This window comes from Hippopotamus amphibius, chromosome 6 (assembly GCF_030028045.1).
Source record: "Hippopotamus amphibius kiboko isolate mHipAmp2 chromosome 6, mHipAmp2.hap2, whole genome shotgun sequence".
Taxonomy (NCBI): Eukaryota; Metazoa; Chordata; class Mammalia; order Artiodactyla; family Hippopotamidae; genus Hippopotamus; species Hippopotamus amphibius.
Window position 1 is genome coordinate 170,099,691 of NC_080191.1, and position 16,766 is coordinate 170,116,456.

Sequence of the window (16,766 nt, forward strand, 5' to 3'; positions counted from 1 at the left end):
CCCCACCCCTCCCCCACCCGCTCCATTTTCTCTATTATTAACATCAGTTTGGTACATCTGTTATCATTGATGAGCCAATGCTGACACACTGCTGTTGCCTGAAGTGCACAGTTGCAATGGGGCCACTCCTTGTGTTGTGTATCTATGGCTTCTCAAACATGTCAAGTGACACACCCATGGCCACAGCATCAAGCAGAGCCGTCTCACTGCCCGTGCTCTGCCTCTTCATCCCTATAGTCTTCATCTGAACTTTTTGCAGAAAACATTAAATTTTACATTAAACATTAAAATACCATCTTATTTTTTGAAGTAATTGACTTTTTACTACTTAAATGCACGGCTTTATATTTATCTCTATTGAATTCACCTTTCTGGCTACAGTCTATTTTTTCTAGGCTGTTGAGATTTAACTGAAATCCTACTCTGTCACTCAGCATTTATGTAACATTTATGAACTTGATAACTCTGCCTTCTGTATTTTTATCTACAGATAGAAATGTTGACGGGGCTTCCCTGGTGGCACAGTGGTGAAGAATCCGCCCACCAATGCAGGGGACACAGGTTTGAGCCCTGGTCAAGGAAGATCCCACATGCCGAGGAGCAACTAAGCCCGTGTGCCACAACTACCGAAGCCCATGGGCCTGGAGCCTGTGCTCTGCAACAAGAGAAGCCACCGCAATAAGAAGCCTGTGCACTGCAGTGAAGAGTAGCTCCCCGCTCTCCACAACTAGAGAAGGCCCAGCGCAACAATGAAGACCCGACACAGCCAATTAATTAATTAATTAATTTTTTAAAATGTTGACCAGGAGGATCACAAGAGCAAAGCCTAAGGAATTTTACTAGAGACCTGATAGAAATTTATTAATGAACTCTCTTTGGGTACAACAAGTTACAAATCAAAATAACACATAACCCCAAATTTTCTATCTTGTCAATGTGGATGTATATAGTGACCGCATAATAAAAATAATTTTCTTTGAGTACTTAGGTATGTCATTAAGTGGTTTATATAAATTATCTCCTTTAATTTTCACAAGAACCCTATCAGATAGGAACTCTTAGCCTCATTATATAAATGACCAAAGCACCAGGGTGGATAAACAATATATGGTAGCTAGTAAGTAGAGGAGACAAGATTCCAGGCCAGGTCAAACTGACTCTCCTATTCAATTAGGTTAAATAATATAAAATAGCCAAAGTTTACCTAGTTGAAAATTAAGTATAATAAGTAGAACTAACAAAGTATATTCCTGATTGTGCTACTCAGAATTTATGATGGTACTATGGTCTTTAGCTTCTCTAATTATTGAGTTGTTTTTTTTTGTTTGTTTATTGCTTGTTTTTCTATAGAAGTAAAAATATGGTAACTTGCCAAAAATTGAGAATATTTTTAATATGAATTGAAGCTGGGATATAATTAAAATGAGGCAATTCCTATAAATGGTATTTTGACCTTCAGAGAGGGCTTTGTTGGTCAAAAGATTATTTGGTGATGGTTCAAAAAATTTTATTCTGGGTATCTGAATCTCAAAAATCAGCCTTATAAGGGTTTTCTTTTGCAAGTGATGAAAATATCTGGAATTAGATAGTGGTGATGGTTGCACAACTTTATGAATATACTAAAATCTACTAAATTACACAATTCCAAAGGGTGAATTTTATGTCATGTGAATTATGTCTCAAAATTTTAAATGGGGATAATTTCTTTTTAATTAACCTCAACAGAGACCCAAATCCATTTTAAACCAAGATCAAATAAGAACCAGCAGAAGCTAGTCCACAGAGAAAGATCTGAGGTCCTGGAGCTGACTCAGCAGTTTCGGCTACAAATTTCTTGAAACCTAGCTACAAAAGGAAAGAGGGGAAGATGTACAAGCAGGTACACCAACTGACAGGTGATTAAAATCTCAAGACAGTTAGAGGTATGTGTATCACTTTAGATTCAAAACAACAGAGAAATATTTTTGAAAATCATAACCTGACAATCAAAAGTGATCTAGACAATAGCTGGATGCTGGTAAATCTCCCAAACATGTGCCAAATCATCAATGCAACCTCCAGAAGTACAGTGACTCTACACTGACCAACAAAACTCATAATTCATTATTTCACTTTCACCACAATAAAACAATAGCAACAGAATGTTACCAAGAAATTGAATGATATGCATCAAAAATTAATCCTAGAGCATCAATGATTAACAGACATGGACCTATACTTGTTCGTGACAACACTCAACTATATGTGTCATAAACCACCATACCAAAGTTAAATGAATTAAGTTCTAAAATCTTTGTACCGTATCTGCAACATTCGACACATCTTTCTCTCCCAGACTAGAGCTCTTTCAAAACAACCCCAAACATTCCCCAATTAAAACATAGTAGTTTGTATCTTTGAACAACTTGTACAATCTAAAAATGTAAAACTTTATAAAAATGAAATGTATAATACAATACCTTTCTGACACCAGATGTTAATTCTCACAGCACATATTTTTTTTATAATCAGTCTAGCTAAGGGTCTATCAATTTTATCTATCTCAAAGAACAAGTTTTTGGTTTCATTGGTTTTCCCTATTATGTTTCTGTTTTCTAGTTCATTAACTTCTGCTATGATCTTCACTATTTCCATTCTTCTACTTTGGTTTCATGCGCTCTTCTTTTCATGGATTAAAACAGCTGAAAACACTGAGATCTTTCTTGTAGCATTTTAGTGCTACAATTTTCCCCCTAAACATAGCTTTAGCAGTACCCCACTATTCTTTTTTTTTTTAAGAACTTTTATTGAGATACAATAAACTGCATATATTTAAAGTGTACAATTTGATATTTTTTCTTATTAGTAATGTATATATGGCAATCCCAGTCTCCCAATTCATTCCCCACCCCCCCAGCCCTCCCTGCTTTCCCCACTTGGTGTCCAAATGTTTGTTCTCTACGTCTGTGTCTCTATTTCTGACTTGCAAACTGGTAGATTTGTACCATTTTTCTATAGTCTACATATATGTGTTAATATACAATATTTGTTTTTCTCTTTCTGACTCACTTCACTATGTATGACATTCTCTAGGTCCATCCACGTCTCTACAAATGTCCCAGTTTCATTGCTTTTTACAGCTGAGCAATACTCCATCGTATATATGTACCACATCTTTTTTATCCATTCATCTGTGGATGGACATTTAGGCTGCTTCCATGTCCTGGCTACTGTAAATAGTGCTGCAATGAACATTGGAGTGCATGTGCCTTTTTGAATTACAGTGTTCTCTGGGTATATGCCCAGCAGTGGGATTGCTGGGTCATATGATAACTCTATTTTTAGTTTTGCAAGGAACCTCCATACTGTTCTTCATAGTGCTGGTATCAATTTACATTCACACCAACAGTGCAAGAGCGTTCCCTTTTCTCCACACCCTCTCCAACATTTACTGTTTGTAGATTTTCTGATGATGCCCAATCTAATCGGTGTGAGGTGATACCTCATTGTTGTTTGGATTTGCATTTCTCTAATAATTAGTGATGTTGAGCAGCTTTTCATGTGCCTCTTGGCCATCCATATGCCTTCTTTGGAGAAATGCTTATTTAGGTCTTCTGCCCATTTTTTGATTGGGTTGTTCCTTTGATATTGAGCTGGACGAACTGTTTATGTATTTTGGAGATTAATTCTTTGTCTGTTGATTCGTTTGCAAATATTTTTTCCCATTCTGAGCGTTGTCTTTTCGTCTTGCTTATAGTTTCCTTTGCTGTGCAGAAGCTTTGAAGTTTCATTAGGTCCCACTTATTTATTTTTGTTTTTATTTCCATTACTCTAGGGGGTGGATCAAAAAAGATCTTGCTGTGATTTATGTCGAAAAGTGTTCTTCCTGTTTTCCTCTAGGAGTTTTATAGTGTCTGGCCCTACATTTAGGTCTTTAATCCACTCTGAGTTTACTTTTGTATATGGTGTTAGGGAGTGTTCTAATCTCATTCTTTTACATGTAGCTGTCCAGTTTTCCCAGCACCACTTATTGAAGAGGCTGCCTTTTCTCCATTGTATATCCTTGGCTCCTTTGTCATAGATTAGTTGACCATAGTTTATCTCTGGGCTTTCTATTCTGTTCCACTGATCTATATTTCTGTTTTTATGCCAGTACCATACTGTTTTGATCACTGTGGACTTGTAATATAGTTTGAAGTCAGGAAGCCTGATTCCACCAACTCCATCTTTCCTTCTCAAGATTGCTTTGGCTATTCAGGGTCTTGTGCATTTCCATACAAATCGTAAAATTTCTTGTTCTAGTTCTGTGAAAAATGCCCTTAGTAATATGATAGGGATTGCACTGAATCTGTAAATTGCTTTGGGTAGTATAGTCATTTTCACAGTGTTGATTCTTCCAATCCAAGAACATGGTATATCTCTCCATCTGTTTGTGCTGTCTTTGATTTCTTTCATGAGTGTCTTATAGTTTTCTGAGTACAGGTCTTTTACCGCCTTAGTTAGGTTTATTCCTAAGTATTTTATTCTTTTTTGTTGCAATGGTGATCCTACTAGTTCTGATATGTTGTGTTTTCATTTCCATTCAGTTCAAAATAATTCATCTCCCTTTTGATTTCTTCTTTGACCCTTGGATTACTTAGAAGTATGCTAATTAGTTCCCAAATATTTGAGGATTTTCTATAGTTCTTTCTGTTCTTCATTTCTAATTTAATTCCTTTGTAGTCAGAGAATATTCTTTGTAAGACTTGAATTCTTCTAAATTTACTGAGGTTTGTTTTATGGCTAGAATGATCTATCTTGGTAAATCTTCCATGTATACTTAAAAAGAACGTGTATTCTATTGTTGTTGGGTGGAATGTTCCATAAATGCCAATTAGGTCAAGTTGGTTGACAGTTCTGTTCAAATCTTCCATATCCTTACCAACTTTCTGTCTACTTATTGTATCAATTATTAACAGAAGGGTACCGAAATCTCCCACTATAACTGTGGATTTCATCTATTTCACCTTACAGTTCTACTAGTTTTTCTTTGTGCATTTTGAATCTCTTTATTAGCAGCATAAATGTTCAGGATTATTATTTCCTTCTGATTAGTTGATCCCTGTATCAAAATGACCCTCCTTAGCACAGGTCATAGTCTTTGCTCTGAAATCCCTTTGCCTAATATTAATATAGCAACTTCAGCTTTCTTTAGATCAGTGTGAGCATGTTCTACCTTTTGTTTTAAAATTTAAAGTTCATTTCTCGTGTGCAACATACAGTTGGGTCTTGCTTTCTTATCCAATCTGAAAATCTCTGCCTTTTAATGGAGATATTTAGACTATTTACATTTAATATGATTATTGATATGGTTAAGTTTAATTCATCTTTTTCTCTATATCTTACATCTCTTTTTTGTTCCCTTTATCTTCTTTCTCTGCCTTCTTTCCAACTGACTGTTTTTTATAGTTCCATTTAATCTGCTTTGCTGGCATATTATTTTGTTATTTTTGTGGTTACTTTAGGGTTTATAGTAAACATCTTTAACGTATCTGAGTCTATCTTCAAGTGATATTAAACTACCTTACATTTAGTGTAACAGCCTTACAAAAGTGTATTTCATTTGTCACTTCCCAACCTTTGTGACAGTGCTATCATACATTTTATTCTTACACATGGTATGAATGCTACACTACATTGTTATTATTTTTTGTCAATTATCTTGGAAAAATTTAAATAATAAGAGAAAAAAAGTCTTACATCTACCCATGTAAGTATCATTTCAAGTGCTCTTCTTTCCTTGGTGTAGATACAGATTTCATCTGGTATCATTTTCCTTCTGCCTGAAGGACCTCTTCTAACATTTCTTGTGTTGGAGGTCTGATGGTGACAAATTCTTTCAGCCTGCATGTCTGAAAAAGTCTTTATTTCACCTTCACCTTGAAACATATTTTCACTGGATACAGAATTCTAACTTCACAGGTTTTTTTCTTTCAATACTTTAAAGATGATGCTACTCCATTTTCTTGTTTGCATAATTTTTGACAAGAAATCTGTTATTCTTATCTTTGGTCCTCTGTATTTCACTTGTTTTTTTCATCTTGATGTTTTTAAGATTTTCTCATTATCATTTTAAACAATTTGATTATCATGTGCCTTCGTGTAGTTTCCTTCATATTTCATGTCCTTGAGCATCACAGATATGTGGGTTTATAGTTTTCATCAAATTTGAAAATTTCTCAGCCATTATTTCTTCAAATATTTTTTCCATCTCCATCTCTTTCTTCTCTCCTTGGGGACTCCCATTACACCCCCACCCAGCTTTACTGAGATACAATTGACATATAACATTGTGAAGGTTTAAGGTGTACAACAGGAAGATCTGATATATGTATATATTACAAAATCATTAGCATAATAAGATAAGTTAACACATCCACCACCTCATATAGTTACCTTTCTGTGTGTGTGTGTGTGTATGTGTGTGTGTGTGTGTGTGTGTGTGTTGTGGGAACTTTTAAGCTATACTCTCTTAGCAAGTTTCAAGTATACAATACAGCACTGGTAACTATAGTCACCATGCTGCACATTAGATTTTCAGAACTTAATCGTCTTATAATTAGAAGTTTGTACTCTTTGACTACCTTCACCCATTTCTCCCACATTCTCACCCCCCGGTAACCAACCACCTACTCTCTATTTGTGAGTTCAGTTTTTCTTAGATTCCACATATAAGTGAGATCATACAATACTTGTCTTTCTCTGATCTATTTTACCTAGCATACTGCCCTCACAGTTCATGTGTTTTGTTGCAAATGGCAGGATTTTCTTCTTTTTTATGGCTGAATAACATTCCATTATGTGCGTCTCTGTGTATGTATACATATTTATGTGTCTATCACATAAATATACACATATACACACACATATATACACATTTATATATCTCTCACATTTTCTTTGTCTATTCATCCTTGATAGACGATTAGGTTGTTTCATATCCTGGCTACTGTAAATAATGCTGTAATGAATGTGGGGGTGCAGATATCACTTAGAAATAGCCCGATTATACTTATGGTAGGCCACCTGAAGTTGTCCCACAACTCACTAATGCTCTACTCACTTTTTACATTTCTTTTTTTATCTGTTTTATATTTTGGTAGTTTCTGTTGAGATGATTTCAAGTTCATTAACCTTTTCTTCTGCATTAATCTGCCATTAATTTCACCCAGAATATTTTCCATCTCACACTCTGTAGTCTTAATCTTTAACAACTGTCCTTTCATATATCTTCCATTTCTCTACTTACCTTTTTGAACATATGGAATACAGTTATAATGACTGTTTTCTTGGCCTGTCTGTTAATTCTAATATCTGAGTCAGTTCTGGATCAGTTTTGACCAATTCATTTATCTCCTCATTACAGGTCATATTTTCCCACATTCTTACATCCTTGCAAACTTTTTATTAGAGTCAATATATTTTGACCTATTTGGGTGCTAGATATCTCTGTTTTCCTATGAATATACTTGAGCTTTGTTTGAAATGCAATAAATTTACCTGCAACAGTTTGATTTTTGGAAGGTGTTGGTTTTGAAATTTGTTAAGCAGGACTGAAGCAATGCTCAGTCTAGGGCTTAGTATTCCCCAATACCGAGTAAAAGTTCTCCTGTTTACTCTATCCAATGCCCAGTGAATTACAAGGATTTTCCTAGTCTGGTTGGTGCGAACAGGCACTACAACTGAGCCTGTGTGAGACACTGTTACCTCTAATTTTTTCATATGGTTCTTTTCCCAGCATCAAGCAGTTTCCTCACATACATGCATCAATTAATACTCAGCTATGTACTTGAGGGGAACCTCTATGGATCTCTGCAGTTTGTCTTTATGCAGTTCTCTCCTCTCTGGTACACTGTCTTGTGAATTCTAGTAACTTTGGTCTTTCCCAAATCTTACCTTTATCTCCTCAATTCAAGAAGTCCACCAGGACCTACTTGGGTTCACCCTCCCTGTACTACAGCCTGAAAACTCTCATGCAATAAACTAGGACAACTGAAGGGCTAACCTTATCTATTTCCCATCTCTAAGATATCCTGCCTTCATTGCCTGATATTCAATTATTTTTTCCATTATTTCATATATTTTGTCTATTTCTTGGTAACTTGGCCAAGGTAGAAGTTGTAACACATTTTGATTGAGTGAAACAGGATTTCAAAAACACAGTATTTCCAGAACATAGGAAGAAATGGTGACTGGGGGTTAAAAACAGGTGGAACCTTTTTATACACCCTGAATTTTGAGCCATGAGAATGTAATTACCTAATGAAAAACAAAAATAAATAATACAGGTGAAGAAACTGACCTAAACCACAATTAGAAATAAACTGCCATCATAAATGACTCCAAGTGTACCCATTTTGCCTTTTTAAAATTCATATATAGATTATAATCTTATGAACTAAGACAGTGTTTCCCAAAATTTCTTAATGGGAATCACTTGAGTCGTTATAAGATTTGGGGGTGCAATATGAACTGCTGAATTAAATCTTCCAGGAAGACAATACCATGCACAAAAAGTACCCCCATGTGATTCTTATTAAAGTCAGGGAAACCCTTAACTAAGGAGTATGATTTATTTCCCAAAGAAAACAACTTTGCAATTAAACAACCCTGGATTCATTTCTTGGCTTTTCCATTTACCTGTGTGATCCTGGATAAGTTACTTGGCCTCTCTGTGCCTGTTTCCTTGTCTATAAAATGCAATCTTTCCAAGTTTGTTACAAAGATTAATCCATATAAAGGGTGAGGGACATAATCTTTCTTATAATGCTTAATTTTACCTTGCTTCCTTTAAAAAAAAAAAGATATTTGTCATTCAGATGTCCAATAAATATTTATTTTGTTTCCTCCCATACCCAAATTTTACAGATGTTGGGTATACGTCAGTTTAACAAAGTTGTTGTTGAAGCAGTATTTTTAACCATTGATCTTCTTGAAGACAAGCTTTAACAACATCAGTTTAGTCGGCTTACTACTGACAAGTATGACAGGTATCACTCACTTTTTAAAGAATACTCCCATCCTATCTTTAAAAGGTTACGCTATACATTTTAACAAAATCATTAAAAAATACTACAATGTTGTCTTATCTAGTTTGCCTTAACCCAAATTATACCATCCCTACAATAATTTCTCTCTCAAAAAAACCCCTCTAACAGTTGTACCTCTGTTATGTTTCTCTCTCGTAATGAAGCCAACTCATATGGATCCACAAAAAGTCCTGTCGGGATGTACTGTTTAATTAAGAGTCGGCAGGTCTGTAAGTCCTCAATGCTTTCTCCAAATTTCACTTTTGTTAACAGGTCTCTGTAAGAGAAGTGTGTTTAAAGTAAATATCTTCATTCGATTTTTTTTAATTAATTAATTTATTTAATTATTTTATTGGCTGTGTTGGGTCGTTTTGCTGTGCACGGGCTTTCTTTTAGTTGTGGTGAGTGGGGGCTACTCTTCTTTGTGGTGCGCAGGCTCCTCATTGCCATGGCTTCTCTTGTTGCGGAGCATGGGCTCTAGGCACATGGGCTTCAGTAGTTGCAGCGCATGGGCTCAATAGTTGTGGCGCACGGGCTTAGTTGCTCCGCGGTATGTGGGATCTTCCTGGAGCAGGGATTGAACCCATGTCCCCTGCATTGGCAGGCAGATTCTTAACCACTGCGCCTCTTCATTCGATTTTTAAATGAGCTAGCATACCGTCCTATTCAAGCTAGTAGAAATACTATATTTCAAATTAGTTTTTCAAAAGAAGATTATAAAGGGACTTCCCTGGTGGTCCAGTGGTTAAGAATCCACCTTCCAACACAGGAGATGTGGGTTCAATCCCTATTCGGGGACTAAGATCCCACATCCTGTGGGGCAACTAAGTCCACACACTGCAACTACTGAACACACAAGCCACAACTAGAGAGCCCGCATGCCACAACTATAGAGCCCATGAGCCCTGGAGTCCACGCGCCACACTAGAGAGAAGCGGTGTGCCACAACCAGAGAGAAGCCCGCCCTCCGCAACAAAGAGCCCACGTGCCACAACCAAGACGCAACACAGCCAAAAATAAAAATAAATATTACAAAAGATTCCAAGTCAAATGAAATATTTATATCACATCAAGAAGCACTCATTAGATCTTTCATAACGTCCTGTCATGAGCCACAGTATAGTATCAGTGTGAAAACAAACAAAGATCAATGGAAAGCGACCGAATCCAGAAAGACACATACTTCTTAAAAATAAAGATGCCAATATAATTTAATGGGGAAAGATTATTTTTTCAACAAATGGTACTGAAACAACTGTATATCTATATAGAAAAAACTGAATCTTGACCTCTACCTCATACCATACTACAAATATTAATTTTTATCTGGAGGCCTATTTTGGACCAAGTGCAGGGAAGAAGATCCAAAGCATGGTGGTTTTGCTTAAGTGAGAAAACAGAGACAGAAGATAAGGGAGGCTTAAGTAGCTAGAACTCTCAGTGCTATGTTCCAGAGAGGAAGGAACTTCATAGAAAGAGTTCTGGAAGTCTGAATTGGAGTCTCCTTGAGTTTCTGTTGAATATTAAAATAAGCATGAGTAAGCTGTAACTTCACAAGACTGGACAAAGAATTACCAAGGAACTGAGAGATGAGATATTCTGAAATTTCACACAGGGTGGGGAGACACTGCATTCCAACCAGCCAAAGCACAGAGACCAAAAGGTTCAGCAGAGATTTCCACAGAGATAGAAAATAGAATGGTAGTTGCCAGGGAAGAATGGGGAGTTATTGTTAAGAGGTGCAGAGTTTCAGTTTTGCAAGATGAAGCGAGTTCCATGGATGGAGAGTAGTGACGGTAACACAACAATGTGAATATCCTTAATGCCACCAAACGTGACAGTACAGTACAACTGAAAACAGTTAAGATGGCAACATTTTATGCTACAGATATTTTACCACAATCAAAATAAATAATAATGTAAAAAATATATGACTGGCCGTTCAGAGCAAAAGTAACAACAGTATATGGTAGGGTTTATAACATAAGCAAAAAATGCAAAGTTAATAAACGTATGGCAAGAATAGCATAAAGGGAAGGAGAAAGAAATGAACTATTCTGATATATGATTCATACACTACTCATGGTACACAATATTATTATTTGAAGGTAAACTGTGATAAGTTAAAATAGTAAACACTAAAGCAACCAATTTTTTAAAAAGAGGTATATAATTAATAAGCCAAAAATGGAGGTAAAATGAAATGATTAAAAATTATTCCCTTTATCTAAAATAAGGCAAGAAAAAAGAAAAAAAGATTAGATGGGACAAAGAGAAAAAAATACAGAAGCAAGATGGACAGATTTAAACCAAACCAACCAAATCTATATTTACATTAAAAGTATATAGTCTAATCACTGCAATTAGAATGTAGAGATTGACAGACTAGATAAAACAGCAATACTTAACCATATGCTGTCTACTAGAAATGTTAAATATAAACACAGAGATAAAAGTAGAAGGAAGGGAAAATGTATGCAAATGTTAATAACAATAAATATGGAGTGGCTATATTAATACTTAAAAAGTAGACTTCAGGACAAGAAACATTGTCAGCGATAAAGAAGGATATTACACAAAAATAAAAGGGTCAATCACCAAGAAAATATAACAATCCTAAATGTACTATATGCACTTAAAAACAGAGCTTCAAAGTATTCATGTGTTTTACTTCATAGCAAAAACTGGAACTACAAGGATAAACAGACAAATCCACAATCACAGCAAAAGATTTTGATACCCTTCTCTCAGTAATGGACACAACAAGCAGAGAGAAAATCAGTAAGGATACAGAAGGCATGAACAACCTTCAATCTGATCTAACTGACAATTAAAGAACATTCTAAGTGCATAAGAAAAACTATACGCTGGGCAATAAAGGAAGTCTCTAGAAGTTTAAAGGAACTGAAATCATGTAGAATATGGTCTCTTAACCACATAGAATTAAATTGGAAATCAATAGGAGGAGGAGACACCACCTCCACCAAAGCCACAGCCTCAGGCTCTCTCTTGTTCCATGGGCTCTGCCTGGGGTCTGCTGCCAGGTAGCTTCAGCCCCACAGCCCTGCATGTGTGGTCTCAGATTTTCCTACCACCAGAAAGAGAAAAATTGACACCTTGCATCCTGGAAACTGATCTAAGAGACTGAAATTAGGGACTTCTTTCAAATTTAAACATGGCTAATCAAGGAGCAACAAGCCCCAATGGGCCAAATACTGCAAATAAAATAGAGTGTGCCAGTTCAAACCAGTATTGGGAGAGCCTGCTGTTGGCACATCAAGCCTGGTGCTTTGTTTTGTGAAGGGCCAATTTCATGAATTTCAAGAGACTACCACTGGGGCTGTTTTTTTTAAGCTGCGCGAAACATGGGACATGGGATACAGCTGGTCAAGAATGATATCGGAGCCCAGTACCAATGCACTGCAGAGGAGTACAGGCAGCCATTGGTTGCATATGGTATCACAAATGAGGAATCCTTTGCAAGAGCAAAATACTGGGTTAAAGACCTTCAGAGGCAAGCAAGTCCTAGCACAGTCATCACTTTACCAGGAAGCAAGGCTGACCTAGAATAAAAGGGCTGAGATTTCCAGGAAGCGCAGTCCTATGCAGATGACAAGTTATTCACGAAGACATCAGCTCAAACACCAATAAATGTAAATGAAGTATTCACGACAACAGCCAAAAAGCTGCCAAAGAATGAACTACAGAATCCAGGAGAAAATTCTGCCAGAGGAAGAGCAGCAGACCTTATTGAACCCACACAGCCAACCAGGGGTCAGTGCTGTAGCTGCCAACCTACAGTTTGAACTAGGCAGAATATTCTTCTGCTTTCTAAATGTTAGCAGTGGCATTGGAGCACTTAACAAGTCTAGTATGACTTCCAAAAAGAAGAGACTTAGAGTCAAGTTTCTAATACAGACTTATTTTAAGTGTTTTGAACTTAATTTTTAATAACATGCATGTGTCCCTGACTAATGTTTCAGAAATAAAAGGAAAGAATGAGAGATGTGTGTCCACTTATTTCACTGGAAGGTTCAGAGGAATCATTTCCCATCACCAGAGATATAGACAAATGACTGTCTGGACCCACAGTTAACCAGAATCCACAGTTCTATGAAAAAGTGTGTGAAAAGGTTTTGGAACTCTTCTGAAACATTCTTTATTTGGAAGGAGGTTCTAAAATACTTATACTTAGCTACAGTATTCAGGCTAACAGTAATTTCTCCTAATATCTATATTTAAGGTGTACATTCCACATTTTAACAAATTATCCAAAAGAAAACAGTCCCATATCTTCAAGGAAAAAAAATGAACATCAGCAGCATCTAAACAATAGCCAGTCCTGTTATATTTTAAATGGGGTTAAAAAAAAATCAAATGTAACTCCACTTGTTTTAGGAATATGAAAAATGGTAAGTGCATCTTAATGAATAGTATTCCCTTCAAACATTGAGCTTATCAACAAAAGTGAAACAAACCAGGTGTCTCAGGGGATTCTGTTTAATCGCTGTGGGCCATTATGTAGGTTCTGTTTAGGGCCCGAGAAGGAGTTTTGCCCCCGTCGGACGTAATACAGTCAATACGCCAACAATCATGTACATTCAAACTTACTTTAAAGTCAGTCTTCAGCTGTGTTGTAAGCAGGGTGAATGTACTGTAGTCTTCACGTATGTTTATTACTTTTCTGTAACATTTAAGAGTTGCTTAAAAGTATGCAAATGAATAGTTAATAAAACAATTAATTTTTTCCTTCTCTCCCCTTTGAAAGGAAGGGGGTTCAGTTGTTCCCACATGGCCAGGACCATAATAAACAACATACTTGTAATTTATAACATTAGATACTGTGATATGTTAGTAACAATAATGCAATCCTGCTTTCCCAATTCATTTTATTTTGACAGGTTCAGGAATCACACTATCTGTTTTAGGTATTTCCATTTTATGAAATCTATCACGTGTCAGAGATGATTTAATCTATTTAAGTGTTGAACTGCTAGCAGAATTTGTACATTTACAGTAATTCAGGAATTAGTAAGGAAAACGGTTCACCAGTGTTTAGTTTTATACAGAGGTGCTCAGGTGGAAATAAACATTATAAAAAGAAAAAAATCAATAAAAATTTCTGGAAAATCCCCTAAAACTTTAAAATCAAACAATTGTGTCTAAATAACTGGCACCAAAAAGGAAGTCTAAAAGGAAACTAGAATATATATATTGAACTAAATGAAAATGAAAACGGGGAACTCCCTGGCAGTCCAGTGGTGAGGGCTCCGTGCTTCCACTGCAGGGGCACAGATTCGATCCCTGGTCAGGGAACTAAGATTCCGCATGCCATGCAGCACAGACAAAAAATAAAATTAAAAAAACTGCAGTGATCCAGATAGTGTGGTACCAGTGAAAGAACAGAAAATAGATCAATGGAATAGAATAAAGAGCCCAGAAATAGACCCACACATATATAGTCAACTTATCTTAAACAAAAAAAAAGAAAACAAATATGTCAAAATTTGTAGGACATAACTAAAGCTCTGCTTAGAAGGAAATTTATACTTTTTTGTTTGTTTTTTATTGAAGTATAGTTGCTATATGATATTACATAGGTTACATGTATACAATATAGTGATTCACAACATTTAAAGGTTATACTCCATTACAGTTATTATAAAATACTGGCTATAATCCCCATTTTGTACAATATACCTCTGTAGCTTATTTTACACCTAATAGCTTGTACCTCTTACTCCCCTACCCATATGTTGCCCCTCCCCACTTCCCTCTCCCCACTGGTAACCACTAGGTTTGTTCTCTATATCTATGAGTCTTCTTTTTTTGTTACATTCACTAGTTTGCTGTATTTTTATATAAGTGATATCATACAGTATTTGTCTTTCTCTGTCTGATTTATTTCACTTAGCATAATGCCCTCCAAATCCATCCATGTTGCTGCAACTGGCAAGATTTTGCTCTTTTTATGGCTGAGTAGCATTCCATTGTGTGTATATATATTCCCTGGAACCAGTGAAGTTCCAGGCCTAGATGGTTTATTGCTGAATTCTATTAAACATTTAAGGAAGAAATAACGCCAATGCTACACAATCATAAAATAGAGAAGAAGGAAATAGTTCCCAATTTATTCTACAAGGCCAGCACTGCCCTGACACCAAAACCAGAACAAGGCATCACATCAAAAGAGAAGCAAAGACCAATACTCCTCATGAACATGAAGTGAAAATCCTTAACAAGGAATTAGCAAATCAAATCCAGTAATATTCCAAAAAGACAATGCTTAAGGGTTAATTTAACAAAACACATGCAATATCTGTACTCTGAAAGTTATAACATTGTTAAGATAAACTGATAAAAGCTAAATAAATGGACATTGCATTCATGCACTGAACATTCATTAATGTTAACACAGTTCTGTACAAATTGATCTAGAGTTTCAACAGAATCCCAATCAAAATTTTATGAAGCTTTTTTTGAAGAAATCTACAAGTTGATTTGAAAAGTTATATGAAAATGCAAAGGGTCTAGAATAACCAGAACAACTTTGGGAAAAAAGGTGAAGGACTCAGACCTCCTGATTTGAAGATGTAGCATCAAGCTACAGTTATCAAGACAGTACATTACTGACATATGGATGGACATACACCTCAGGGGTCCTAAGAGTAAACTAATGTAGGCTTTATGAGCCACATAAGGTTTCTGTCGAATATTTTTCTTTGCCTTTTTTTTTTAACAACCTTTAAAAGTATAAAAATCATTTTTAGCTCAACGGTGGTACAAAATGAGCAGAATTTGGCCTATGCACCATAGCGTGAATACAGTACACAAATAGATCCTCACATATAAAGTAATTAATTTTCTTTTTTTTTCTTTAATTTATTTATTTATTTATTTTATTGGCTGTGTTTGGTCTTTTTGCTGTGCGCGGGCTTTCTTTTAGTTGCGGTGAGTGGGGGCTACTCTTCGTTGTGGTGCGCGGGCTCCTCATTGCCGTGGCTTCTCTTGTTGTGGAGCACGGGCTCTAGGTGCATGGGCTTCAGTAGTTGCGGCACATGGGCTCAATAGTTGTGGCTCACGGGCTCTAAAGCGCAGGCTCAATAGTTGTGGCGCACGGGCTTAGTTGCTCCGCAGCATGTGGGATCTTCCTGGAGCAGGGATTGAACCCGTGTCCCCTGCATTGGCAGGTGGATTCTTAACCACTGTGCCACTTAGAAAGCCCATAAGGTAATTAATTTTCAACAAATGTGTCAAGGTAATTTGATGAGGAAAGAATAGTCCTTTCACCAAATGATGCTGGATCAACTGGATAGCCACATGGAAAATTAACCTCAACCCTTACCTAATAGTATACACAAAAGTTAATTCAAAATGGATCATATCCCATATAACACTTCTAAAAGAAAGTTTCCATGATCTTGGAATAGGCATGGATTTCTTACACAGGACACAAAAAACCATGAACCACAAAAGAAAAAATCTGATAAACCATACTCCATTAAAATTAGAATTCTTAAAACTCGATATTAAAATAACAATCAACCCCAACTGAAAAATGGACAGAGACTAAGACACTTCACAAGTCAGAAGGAGGAAGACAAATACCATATGCTATCACTTATACATGTGGAATCTAAAATATGACACAAATGAACCTATATATGAAACAGAAACAGCCTCACAGACATAGAGAACAGACTTGTGGATGCCAAGGGG

At 36.2% G+C, this 16,766-nt stretch overlaps 1 protein-coding gene and 1 pseudogene across 3 annotated transcripts in view; one reads left to right on the top strand and one right to left on the bottom strand.

The window, feature by feature from the left end:
• PIGX (phosphatidylinositol glycan anchor biosynthesis class X) overlaps positions 1–16,766 on the bottom strand; it is a 35,325-nt gene that overhangs the window by 7,952 nt on the left and 10,607 nt on the right. The window contains exons 1-2 of one of the 3 annotated variants that reach the window (XM_057738847.1): positions 9,183–9,324; positions 8,659–8,806 (exon numbers count right to left, since the gene is read on the bottom strand). The exons of 1 other annotated variant lie outside the window; for it this stretch is intronic. The gene's annotated coding sequence lies outside the window, so the exon portion shown is untranslated. Of the gene's footprint in view, positions 1–8,658; positions 8,807–9,182; positions 9,325–16,766 lie in introns of those variants that run through there. One more of the 3 variants, XM_057738850.1, reaches the window with a different exon arrangement.
• LOC130855018 (ras-related protein Rab-5A-like) lies at positions 12,183–12,853 on the top strand (annotated as a pseudogene).